Raw genomic sequence first — 11,708 nt, forward strand, 5'->3', positions numbered from 1 at the left:
CCTGGAATGCCTGAATAGACCCATCAATGTTAAGGAAATTGAAATTGTGATCAAAAACCTCCCCCAAAACAAAAGCCCAGGCCCAGATGGTTTCACTGGCGAATTCTTCCAAACATTTAAAGAAGACCTATTGCCTGTTTTCCTCAAACTTTTCCAGGAAATTGAAAAAACAGGAACTCTCCCAAACAGTTTCTATGAAGCACATATCTCCCTAATACCAAATGCAAACAAAGACACCACTAAGAAAGAAAATTACAGACCAATTTCCCTGATAAACACCGATGCGAAGATCCTCAACAAAATACTAGCAAATAGGATCCAACAACTCATCAAAAAGATCATACATCACGACCAAGTGGGATTCATCCCAGGGATGCAAGGATGGTTTAACATTCGGAAATCAATCAACATAATCCAGCATATCAACAAAAGTAAAGATAAAAACCATATGATCATATGAATAGATGCAGAGAAAGCATTTGACAAGATCCAACATCCTTTCGTGATGAAAACCCTCGCCAAAATGGGGTTTGGAGGAACTTTCCTCAAGATACTCGAAGCCATCTATCACAAGCCTACGGCAAGCATTATCCTCAACGGGGAAAAACTAAGGGCCTTTCCTCTGAGATCGGGCACAAAACAAGGATGCCCACTCTCACCACTCCTCTTCAATATAGTACTGGAAGTACTTGCGATAGCTATTAGACAAGAAAAAGAGATTAAGGGCATCCAGATAGGAAAGGAAGAAATCAAACTCTCACTATTTGCAGACGACATGATACTATATCTAGAGAAGCCTAAAACCTCTACTAAGAAACTCTTAGAAACAATAGACTTATACAGTAAAGTTGCAGGCTACAAAATCAATACCCAAAAATCCATGGCCTTCATATATGCAAACAATGAGGCAGAGGAAAGGGACATGAAAAAAGCAATCCCATTCACAATCGTGCCCCAGAAAATCAAGTACCTCGGAATCAGCTTAACCAAGGATGTAAAAGACCTCTACAAAGAAAACTATAAAACGCTACTCCATGAAATAAAAGAAGACATGAGAAAATGGAAACATATACCTTGCTCATGGATAGGGAGAATCAATATTATCAAAATGACAATACTCCCCAAAGCATTATACAGATTCAACGCGATCCCTAAAGTATACCCATGACATTCTTCAAAGAAATGGATCAAGCAATCCTAAAATTCATATGGAATAACAAACGCCCACGGATAGCTAAAACAATTCTTGGGAAAAAGATGATGGGAGGCATCACCCTCCCCAACCTCAAACTCTACTACAAAGCAGTAACAATTAAAACAGCATGGTACTGGAACAAAGGCAGAGCCGTAGACCAATGGAACAGGCTGGAATATCCCTACACACAACCCCAAATGTATGATCATCTAATCTTTGATAATGGAGCAAGAGATGTGAAGTGGAACAAGGAAAGTCTCTTCAACAAATGGTGCTGGAAAAACTGGACAACCACATGCAAAAAAATGGCCTTAGACCTTGACCTGACACCATGCACAAAAGTCAGATCAAAATGGATTAAAGACCTCAACATTAGACCACAAACCATAAGGTACATTGAAGACAAGGTCGGCAAAACCCTCCACGATATTGAAGATAAAGGTATCTTCAAAGGTGACACGGAACTAAGCAATCTAGTAAAAACAGAGATCAACAAATGGGACTACATTAAACTAAAAAGCTTCTGCACCGCAAGAGATACAGTGACCAGAATACAAAGACTATCTACAGAATGGGAAAGGATATTCACACAATACCCATCAGATAAGGGGTTGATATCAATGGTATATAAAGCACTGGTTGAACTCTACAAGAAGAAAACATCCAACCCCATCAAAAAATGGGGCGAAGAAATGAACAGAAACTTTACCAAGGAAGAAATACGAATGGCCAAAAGGCACATGAAAAAGTGCTCTGCATCACTAATCATCAGAGAGATGCAGATCAAAACAACCATGAGATACCACCTCACACCACAGAGACTAGCACACATCCAAAAGAACAAAAGCAACCGCTGTTGGAGAGGATGTGGGGAGAAAGGGACCCTTCTTCACTGCTGGTGGGAAAATGCCGACTGGTTCAGCCCTTCTGGAAAACAATTTGGACGATTCTCAAAAAATTAGATATTGAATTCCCATTTGACCCAGCAATACCACTGCCTGGAATATATCCCAGAGAAGCAAAAAAATACAATCGAAACAACATCTGCACATGTATGTTCATCGCAGCACTGTTTACAATAGCCAGAATCTGGAAAAAACCCGAATGCCCCAAAACGGATGACTGGTTGAGGAAACTTTGGTACATCTATACAATGGAATACTATGCAGCTGTTAGAAAAAAGGAAGTCAAGAATTTTGTAGTTAAGTGGATGGGCATGAAAAGTTTCATGCTGAGTGAAATGAGTCAGAAAGAGAGAGACAGACATAGAAAGACTGCACTCATCTATGGTATATAGAATATCAGAGTGGGAGACTAATACCCAAGAACTGTAGAAATAAGTACCAGGAGGTTGACCCCATGGCTTCGAGGCTGGCCTCACGTTCCAGGGAAAGGGCAACTCAGAGAAGCGATCACCAACTACATTGTAGTCGAAGGCCATGTGGGGGAAGGGAGTTGCGGGCTGAATGAGGGCTAGAGACTGAGCACAGCGGCCACTCAACACCTTTGTTGCAAACCACAACAGCTAATTAGAGAGAGAGAACAGAAGGGAATGCCCTGCCACAGTGGCAGGGTGGGTTGCGGGGGAGATGGGATTGGGGAGGGTGGGAGGGACGCTGGGTTTACGGGTGGTGGAGAATGGGCACTGGTGAAGGGATGGGTTCCCGAACTTTGTATGAGGGAAGTATAAGCACAAAAGTGTATAAATCTGTAACTGTACCCTCACGGTGATTCTCTAATTAAAAATAAATAAATTTAAAAAAATAAATAAATAAAAATAAAAAAAATAAAAAAAATTAAAAAAAAAGAAAAAAGAAGAACTTTTTTCCTTTTACACCTGGCACTTTACTATAAAGTGGCAGGTAAAAGTGCTTTGGGAAAAATTGTTTTTCCAAAATCATAAGGGTCAGAGATGGTCATTTCCTAATGATAAAAAGAAATGTGCATCAGGAAGAACTCACACTCTTAAGTATGTGTGCACCTAATGATGGACCATCAAGATACCTAAGACAACATCAATAGACCTGAAGATATTGATGGTAATAAAATAGTCGTGGGAGACGTAAACACTGCTTTATAGCCTCTGGACAGAGCAACTAGATTAGAACTCATCGAGGAAACACTGACAGACAAATGGAGGAGGGAGATTAGCAGACATAAACAGAGCACTACATCCCCAAAAGGTTGAATAAGTATTCTTCTACACTGCACATGGGACATTCTCTGAGACATCACATATTGGTCATAAAACATATCTCCATAGAATCAAGAAAATACAAATTGTATCAACAATTCTCTCAGATAATAATGCTTTAAGAATGTAATTTAATCACAAGTAGAAATAAGGAAAAAACACAAACACTTTGGCATCAAACAAGTTAATGCTGAACAATCAGTGGGTAATATATGAAATCAGAGCAGAATCAAAAGATTCTAAGAGACAAACAACAATAAATATACAAGCTGCTAGAACATATGGGGCACAACAAACGTGATGTTAAGAAGAAAGTTTATAGAATTACAAGCGTACATTAGGAAGTTAAAAAGGGCCTAACCACACAGCTTAAGATACTTGAAAAGGATGAACAAAAGAATCCTAAGGCAGGAGGAAGGAAATTTAAAAAAATTTTAGAACAGAGGGTCTGGAGCAATTGTAAAGGGGGGGGGGGCTTTCCTTGCATCCCAAATGGTCCCTATCTCACTGCCAGGAGTAATTACTGAGTTCAGAGCCAAGAGTAAGCCTGAGGACCCCAGGAGTGGTCCCAAGACAAAATCAAAACAAAAGTTTGAAAAAATTGATATCAATAAACCACCAGCAAGATTCACAAAGAAAAAAGAGAGAGGGCTCTAATTAAACAAATCAAAGGTGTGAGAAATGAAAGGTGTGAGTCATAACAGAGACCACAGAAATTCAAAGGATAATCAGAGATTATTTGATATTTTTTTCTGTCATGAAATAAGAAAACCTAGATGAAATTAATGAATTTTGGGTTTCCAGAATTTACCAAGGTTGAACCAAGAAGATACAGAGCATTTGAATAGACCAATTACTATCAAGGAAATCAAAACATCCCCCCCCCAAACAAAAGTCCAGGCCCATAAGGATTCTCTACTGAGTTATTCCAAAGTTTTAGATCTACTGCCAATACTTTTCAGGTTCTTTGAGGAAATTAAAGAAACAGAAACACTCCCAGTTTCTATGAGGCAAACATCACCCTGATACCAAAACAGGAGACAGCACAAAAAAGGAAATTTCCGTGATGAATATAGATATAAAGATCTCACAAAATACTAGCAAAGTGATTTCAACAATGTTAGGGTCTGTGATCTAAGGAGCAAGAGAAACATAAATGCAAAAGTCCCGCAGAGCTTTATTTTGCACCAAGCACAGAGCCCAGATACTGATTGATCAGGGCCGTCTACCCGAGAGCAAGCGTGACCTCCATCTCTGAGCTCCTTTTATACCTCAAACCCCAACTGTCAACCAGCCTGTTCCTGATTGGTGGACCTGGGAATGGTTAAGGACTTCCTGGCTCAGGATTAGCTGCCTTTTCCTGGGTCTCTTCTTTCAGTTATTTCCTTCTTTCCCCCTATTGGTCCCCCAACTGTTGAAGTTGGCAGTCCTTCCAGATAGGTGGGTCCTTGTACCAAACAACACATCACAAAAATCATACACTAAGACCACATGGGATTCATCTTGGGGATCCAAGGATATTGTGATATATGCAAGTCCATTACATTATACACCATATTGCTAAAAGGTAAATCAGGAGCTGGTGAAATGGCATAACAGATATGGCATTTGCTTTGCACAGCATCCCACATAGTCCCCCAAGCTTTCCAGGACTGATTCCTGAGTGCAAAGCCAGAAGTAACCACTAGGCACTATCATGTGTAGATTAACAACAATGTCAAAAAAGGAAAATGGGAAAACAAAGATCACATGATTCTGTCAAAAGATGTAGAGAAAATGCTTATAAAGATCCTGCACCCAGACAGGAGTGGTAGTACAGCAGGGAGGGCATTTGCTTTGCACGCAGTCAGTCTGGGTATGATCCCCGGCACCCCATATGGTCCCCCAAACACTGACAGTAAATTCTGAGGACAGAGCCAGGAGTAACCCCTGAGCATTGCTGGGTGTGACCAAAAAATCCTGCACCCTTTCATAATACAAAGTCCCAATGAGGTGTGAGTTGATGAAACTTTCCTCAACATAGTTAAAACCATTTATTGCTAGCCCTCAGCAAAAAATATTCCGTGTTGAAAAGCTGAGTTTTCCCTCTAAGACCAGGCAGAAGACAAGGATGTCAACTCTCACCACTTCTATTCAATATATATTGAAAGCCCTTGTTATCACAATTAGTAAAGTAAAAGATATAAGGGCATTTAGATAAGAAAAGAAGGCACACTGCTTTCTCTATTTGTGGATGATGTGATACTATACTTAAAAAGCCCTAAAGTCTTTACCTCCCGAAAAAAGTCTCCTAGAAAGAGTAGAGTGACGGGTTACAAAACCAACACACTAAGTCCATGGTTTTTCTGTATGCAAACAATGAAACAATATAGAGAATTTAATGACCAAATTCTTCAGTCACTGCTCAAGTCCCAAGAATTACATCATACTAAGAGCAAGACACCAAGGAACTATGATTCCTGAGTCAAAGCTTTTTAAGGCCAACTAGACCTTGTTGCTACAGCAGTTACGGAGCAACTACAGAACACAGAACACACATCCCCTGTTGTCATTCAGTGCACACAAATTATAGCTAACGATGCCCATAAGATCTTGCAGGCATTAAATACATCCTATGTGTGTATTGCTGCAAGAACACCACTAATGTTCAGCTCCTCTTACAGAACAGACCAGCAGTAGGTGTGGTTTCCTGAGCAGGTGGCCACTATAGCTGCCAGTAAATCTCTCCCTTCAAATCCCATAAGAGCCACATGTTGGCCTCTTATACTGAAATTTCACCAGGTCAGCCTGGCTACCCCAAACACACTAGGCCTATTGTCTATTCACCCCTACTCCAACCAACATTCCCAAAGCCCCACCAAAAGTATAGATGAGCACAAGAAATAATAGAATCCTAATCAGAGAGCAACAGTAAATTAAAGCCAAGGAACACATTCTTTAAATCAATGCAAGACACTCTACACTTACACAGGCACACCAAATTGGGAGGGAGTATCTTTCACTGGGAAAGAAGAGACCACCACCCGCAAAGTTCCCCTAGAGTCCCTGGCAGTACGGTGTGTGTGGGGGGGGGCAGGGGATACCACTGTATTTCAAAAAATCATCTACAGACTCCCATGGGCACCATGAGGAAACATTGCAGAAACGCACCACAGGAATGGATGATGATAGGAGCCATGAAGTCAAAACAAGAATGCCCACCTGTATAATCTCTCTAATAAAGATTTCAAAAGAGAAAATGGTGAGGATGTTTAATAACTAAAAATAAACAATAGAATGGAAAGTATGTAAAACACAGGAGGATATGAGATTAGAAATGGGAAAACTACAAGATGAAATGTCATAATTAAAAAATTTGGCATTTGAAATAGAAAAACTCAATAAAAGTTGTTAACAGCAGCTGAAGGCAGAATAGGTGAGCTCAAAGGTGAGATGTAGAAAACTTTCAGGCAATAGCAGAAATGGGAAAAAAACTCAAAATAAATCAATGGCAGACAAAAAAACTTTGGGATGAATTAAAGAGTAACATATAAAAATTACTGGAGTCCCACAGGGACAAGATGCTATGAAGTAACAGTCAATGACTTACTTAAGTACAGCAAGTAGGGCGTTTGCCTTGCACACAGCAGACCAGGATTCAATCCGTGGCATCCCATATTGTCCCTTGAGCACTGCAAGGGGTGATTCTTGAGTGCAGAGTTAGGAATAACCCATTCACCAGTATGACCCCAAAATATTTTTTTTTAAAAAAGACTTACTTCATTGCTGAGCAGTTCGCAGAGCAGGAGAACACAGGAATCCTGTTCCAGAAAGCCCATAGGGCACCAGCTAAAAGAGACCCCAATCAAAGACTCCAAGACAGAATAATGGAAACCACATTATTATAAAGGAGCACCCCTTACATTTACAGCAGACCTCTAGAAAGAGATCCTACAAGCCTTACATCAATGGTAGAATACAGTGAAAAAAAAAAAAACTCAATGAAATGAAGGTCTCACAAAAATACTTTACCCAGCCAGATTCTTATTCAAATTTTAAAGAAGAATACATAATTTTATGCATTAAAATCAGCTCAGAAATTTCATAGATCAAAACCATCTTTATAAGAACTATAGGGGTTTGTATATGACCAGATGTGCTGACAACCAAGTTTACTTCCTGCAGACATTGATGACTAAAAGCTCCATCACAATAATCTCTCTCAATGTCAATGGGCTAAATGTACCAATTAAGAGACTCAAAGTGGCAGACTGAATTAGAAAAATGAATCTAACTTTCTGCTGCTGGCAAGAAATACATTTGAATAGTCAAAGGAAACACAAATTTAAAGTCAAAGGTTGGAAGACAAATGTTCCTAGCAAACAACTCCTCAAAAAGGTCAGTGGCCATATTACTATTAGACAACATAGAATTTATGCTGGAAGAGGTTATAAGAAAGAACAAGGGTCATTTCTTAATGATCAAGGGGTATGTACACCAGGAAGAATTCACACTTCTTAAGCATAGGCAACTGTTGAGGGATCAGCAAAATACTTAATGCAACTGCTAAAAGACTTAAAGACATTGATAGCAATACAATAGCAGTTGGAGACTTTACACTGCTCTGTCACCTCTCATTATATCAACGAGAATAAAGTTCAGTATAAAAAAAAGAAATATTTTCTTTGAAGGAGTAAAGAGAGGACAGGAATTTAGTAGATAAATACAAGGCTTTTAATCCTCAAAGAAGATAGATACACTTTCTTCAATTCACATGTTCAAGATAGACCACAGGCTGGTACACAAAACACAAACATACTCTACAAAGTCAAGAGCATAGAAATAACATCAACTATTTTCTCATACCATGAGTCACTGAAAATAGAAGTTAATTACAAACAGAAATGGATAAAGAAATAAAAAAAACCTGAAAATTAAATAAAATTAACCAGTTCACTGCTGGTCAGCAAGGAAATCAAAATATTCATGGGAACAAGGGATAAACCTGAGAACTTTTCAGTATATTGCAATATAGCAAATCACAAGGCCAAAAGTAAAGAGAGAGATAAATATATATATGTATATATATGTATAAATGTTTAAAGATAGAGAGAGAAGAAAAGACCCTGCCATAGAGGAAAGGGGAGGAAGAAGGGAAACTGGGGACAGTTGGTGTTGAGATATGAACACTGGTGAAGGAACGAGTACTGAAACACTTATGACTGAAATCCCATCACAAAAAACTTTGTAATCGTATATATCACTGTGATTCAATAAAAATAAAATAAAATAAAACTTCAGATAAAAAAGTATGGAAACAAATAAGAATGAGGGTACTATCTACCAAAACTTGTGGGGTACTGCAGAGGTGGTGTTATGAGGAAAATTCATAGCTATGCAAGCATCCATCGGAAAGAAATAAAGAGCTCACAAAAATAACTGGACTGCACACATAATGAAACTGAAAATGATAAATAAAAGGAGTTCAAAGCAGGCAAAAGGAAGAAAACAAACCTTTGAGCAGAATTCAATGAACTGGAATTAAAAAAATATCCAAAAGATCAATAAGTGCTGTTTATCTGGTCTGATATAAGTATGACTGTTGCATGAACGTTTGTGCGGTCAGAGGTGCTGAAACAAGGAACTCGGAAGAAATGTATTTCATGGAGGGTCTAGGTTCTCTCTGACACTTAGACAAAGGTGAGAGCCCCATAATCTTCTTTTATTGATCATGGAAACTCTTAAGGGTGCAATACAGTCCCCAATTAAGGGTGCAATACAGTCCCCAATTAAGGGTGCAATACAGTCACCAATTAAGGGTGCAATACAGGCACCAAAGGAGTTACGGGAAGATCATGCAAAGTTCTTCTGCACATGGGAAAACAAACAATGTAGGATCTACATACTGACAACAAACAGGCTTAGTACTTAGGATCTGCATACTGACATCAGGCTTAAGCAGAACCAGGGATCTGTGAGAAAAGACTGACAATTGTTATAATTTAGGAAATTATTTACTAAGGCAGCCAAAAGAATATGTTCAACCTCATCCAAACCACTGGGCTCAGCCTATTAGCTCAGTCCAGCCCCTACATATGACTATCCCCGCTTTGTTCTGTTTACTATTGGAAAAGGTTTTTAAATTGTTTTTAGTCCTTCCACTCTGAGCCTGTGTCTATCCTGTGATTTTTAGATGTGTTTCCTGTAACCAACTAATAGATGGGTTGTTTTTCCTAATAATTAATTAAGAATTAATAATATAGTAATATATTATTATTATTATCATTTGTTTGCTACTCTTTGGATATGCACATCAGCCTCCCTCCAGAGAGTGGGAGTTTCTCAGCCATGATGTCTCTCACACTTCTTTCCATTTCCTGATTCCTTTTCTTCTGGTATTCCTATAATTCAGAGGTTGCTCCTTTTTTTGTTATCAAGTACCTTACAGTCTCTTACATTATAGTTCTCTTTTCTTTTGACAGTTATCTATCAATGCTGGCTTGTATTTTGTCTCCGAGTTCATCTACATGTTGCTCTATCTATGCATTTTCTTCTACTATGGCTTGCTACTGTGTTCTTTAGTTACTTCAGTTCATTTTATATAGAATGTGTCATCTTCTAAATCAGTTCTACTTTACGTTTGTAGAATTTCTCATCTAGTGATTGTTAAAGTTCAGTGGCCAGTACTTGCATAATTTCACTGGCCAGTGCTCCAGAGTTCTTAATGGTCTGATGATTTGACTGGATTTATACCTCTGTCTGACACAGCAGTTGGGGGAATTAACCCCATTGTTCTCTGAGTTTCATGTGGATTAAATTTTGAGGTTTAGATTGTCAGTTACTTAAAAACTGATATGTTCAATTGTTTATATCAGAGAGCTACTGATGATACCACTGTTGTTCAGATTATTTCCTGAACCATGTAATGCTATTAGACTATGACCAGGAGCTTTTGACTAGTAACTCCATTTAGTTGGCTGAGATATATGACTGTATAAGGTCAGTAAAGCATGGTTGTTGCATCCACTGGCTTCAATATGAAGTGTGTTAAGTAGTGATCTCACACAGTTTTGGGTTTAGGAAAGTAGATCTGTCATCAGAGAGTGCAAATCTCTGATCTAGTGGCTGGGGTTGGTGAGGAGAAAGTCCTCAGGTCCTGTTAATTCCTTATTAATTAAAAATCAACCAGTTCCTGGTTCTTTTGATTTTTGATTTATTTAATTTATACTTTTTGATATAATTTTTATTATTTCCTTCCTTTAACTTTCCTTGGATTTCCTTTGTTGGACTTTTCTAACTGTTTAAGCTGTGATTATTTATTTGGGCCTTTTCTTACTTTCTTATATAAACACCTTTTTTGGATAAGTGTTTTCCCTTTAAATATAAATTTGCCCTACCCGATATGCTATCGCTCCAGCCCCCCACTGAGTGTTTTTAATTCACCTACCAGATTTTTCAGGTCTGATATTTCCTTTTGTAATTTTGTTTGCATTTTCTGCATTTCTACCTTCTAATCCTCTTGTATTTTATTGGCATTGCTTTCCATTGTTTCTTTTTGCTCCCTAAGCATCCTCAGTAGCTCCCTTCTAAATTCTTTGTCAGGGAGGTTATATAGCACTTCATTGTTGTTGGGGTCTTCTGGACTAGCCTCTTCATTAAGCTTGGTGGGGATCTGCATTGTTTTACCATTGTGACCTATGTGGCTTAGCCCTTCACACTCACTGTTACTATTCTGCTTATGATGCAATATTAATTGAGATGGGCTTAATAAGTTATTGGCTAATGTGTTTCTGGTGGTTAAGCTAACTTGGTGAAAGTTCCAACTAAGAGGGTGACTTATGGTTCTTGTGGGATATGGTGGGGAGAGAATAACTAGCGGCCGCTAGCATGGCCACAGCTCCAGGAAGGAGCCCTGACATGGGCCGATAACTGGATGGAATGAGCAGAGGATGTGTGGAACATTCTAGCTTGGGGTGCATGTGCAGTGTGCCTCAATTCCCATCCCTTGCAGACCAAGGCTGAAAACCGGCTTTCCGGTGGACTGGAATACTAAGCAACTCTTAGGAGAGATGAAGTCATAAAATTTGCTTATAAATGGATAGACATGGAGAGTATCATGCTAAGTGAAATGAGTCAGAAAGAGAGGAACAGACATAGAAGGACTGCACTCATCTGTGGAGTGTAGGGTAGCATCACATGAGGCTGTCACCCAAGGACAGTAGATACAAGGGCCAGGGGGATTGCCCCATAGCTGGAAGACTTCTTCATGAACAGAGGGGGGAAGGCAGATGGAATAGAGAAGGGATCACTATGAAAATGATGGCTGGAGGAACCAGTCGG

This window comes from Sorex araneus, chromosome 1 (assembly GCF_027595985.1).
Source record: "Sorex araneus isolate mSorAra2 chromosome 1, mSorAra2.pri, whole genome shotgun sequence".
Taxonomy (NCBI): domain Eukaryota; kingdom Metazoa; phylum Chordata; class Mammalia; order Eulipotyphla; family Soricidae; genus Sorex; species Sorex araneus.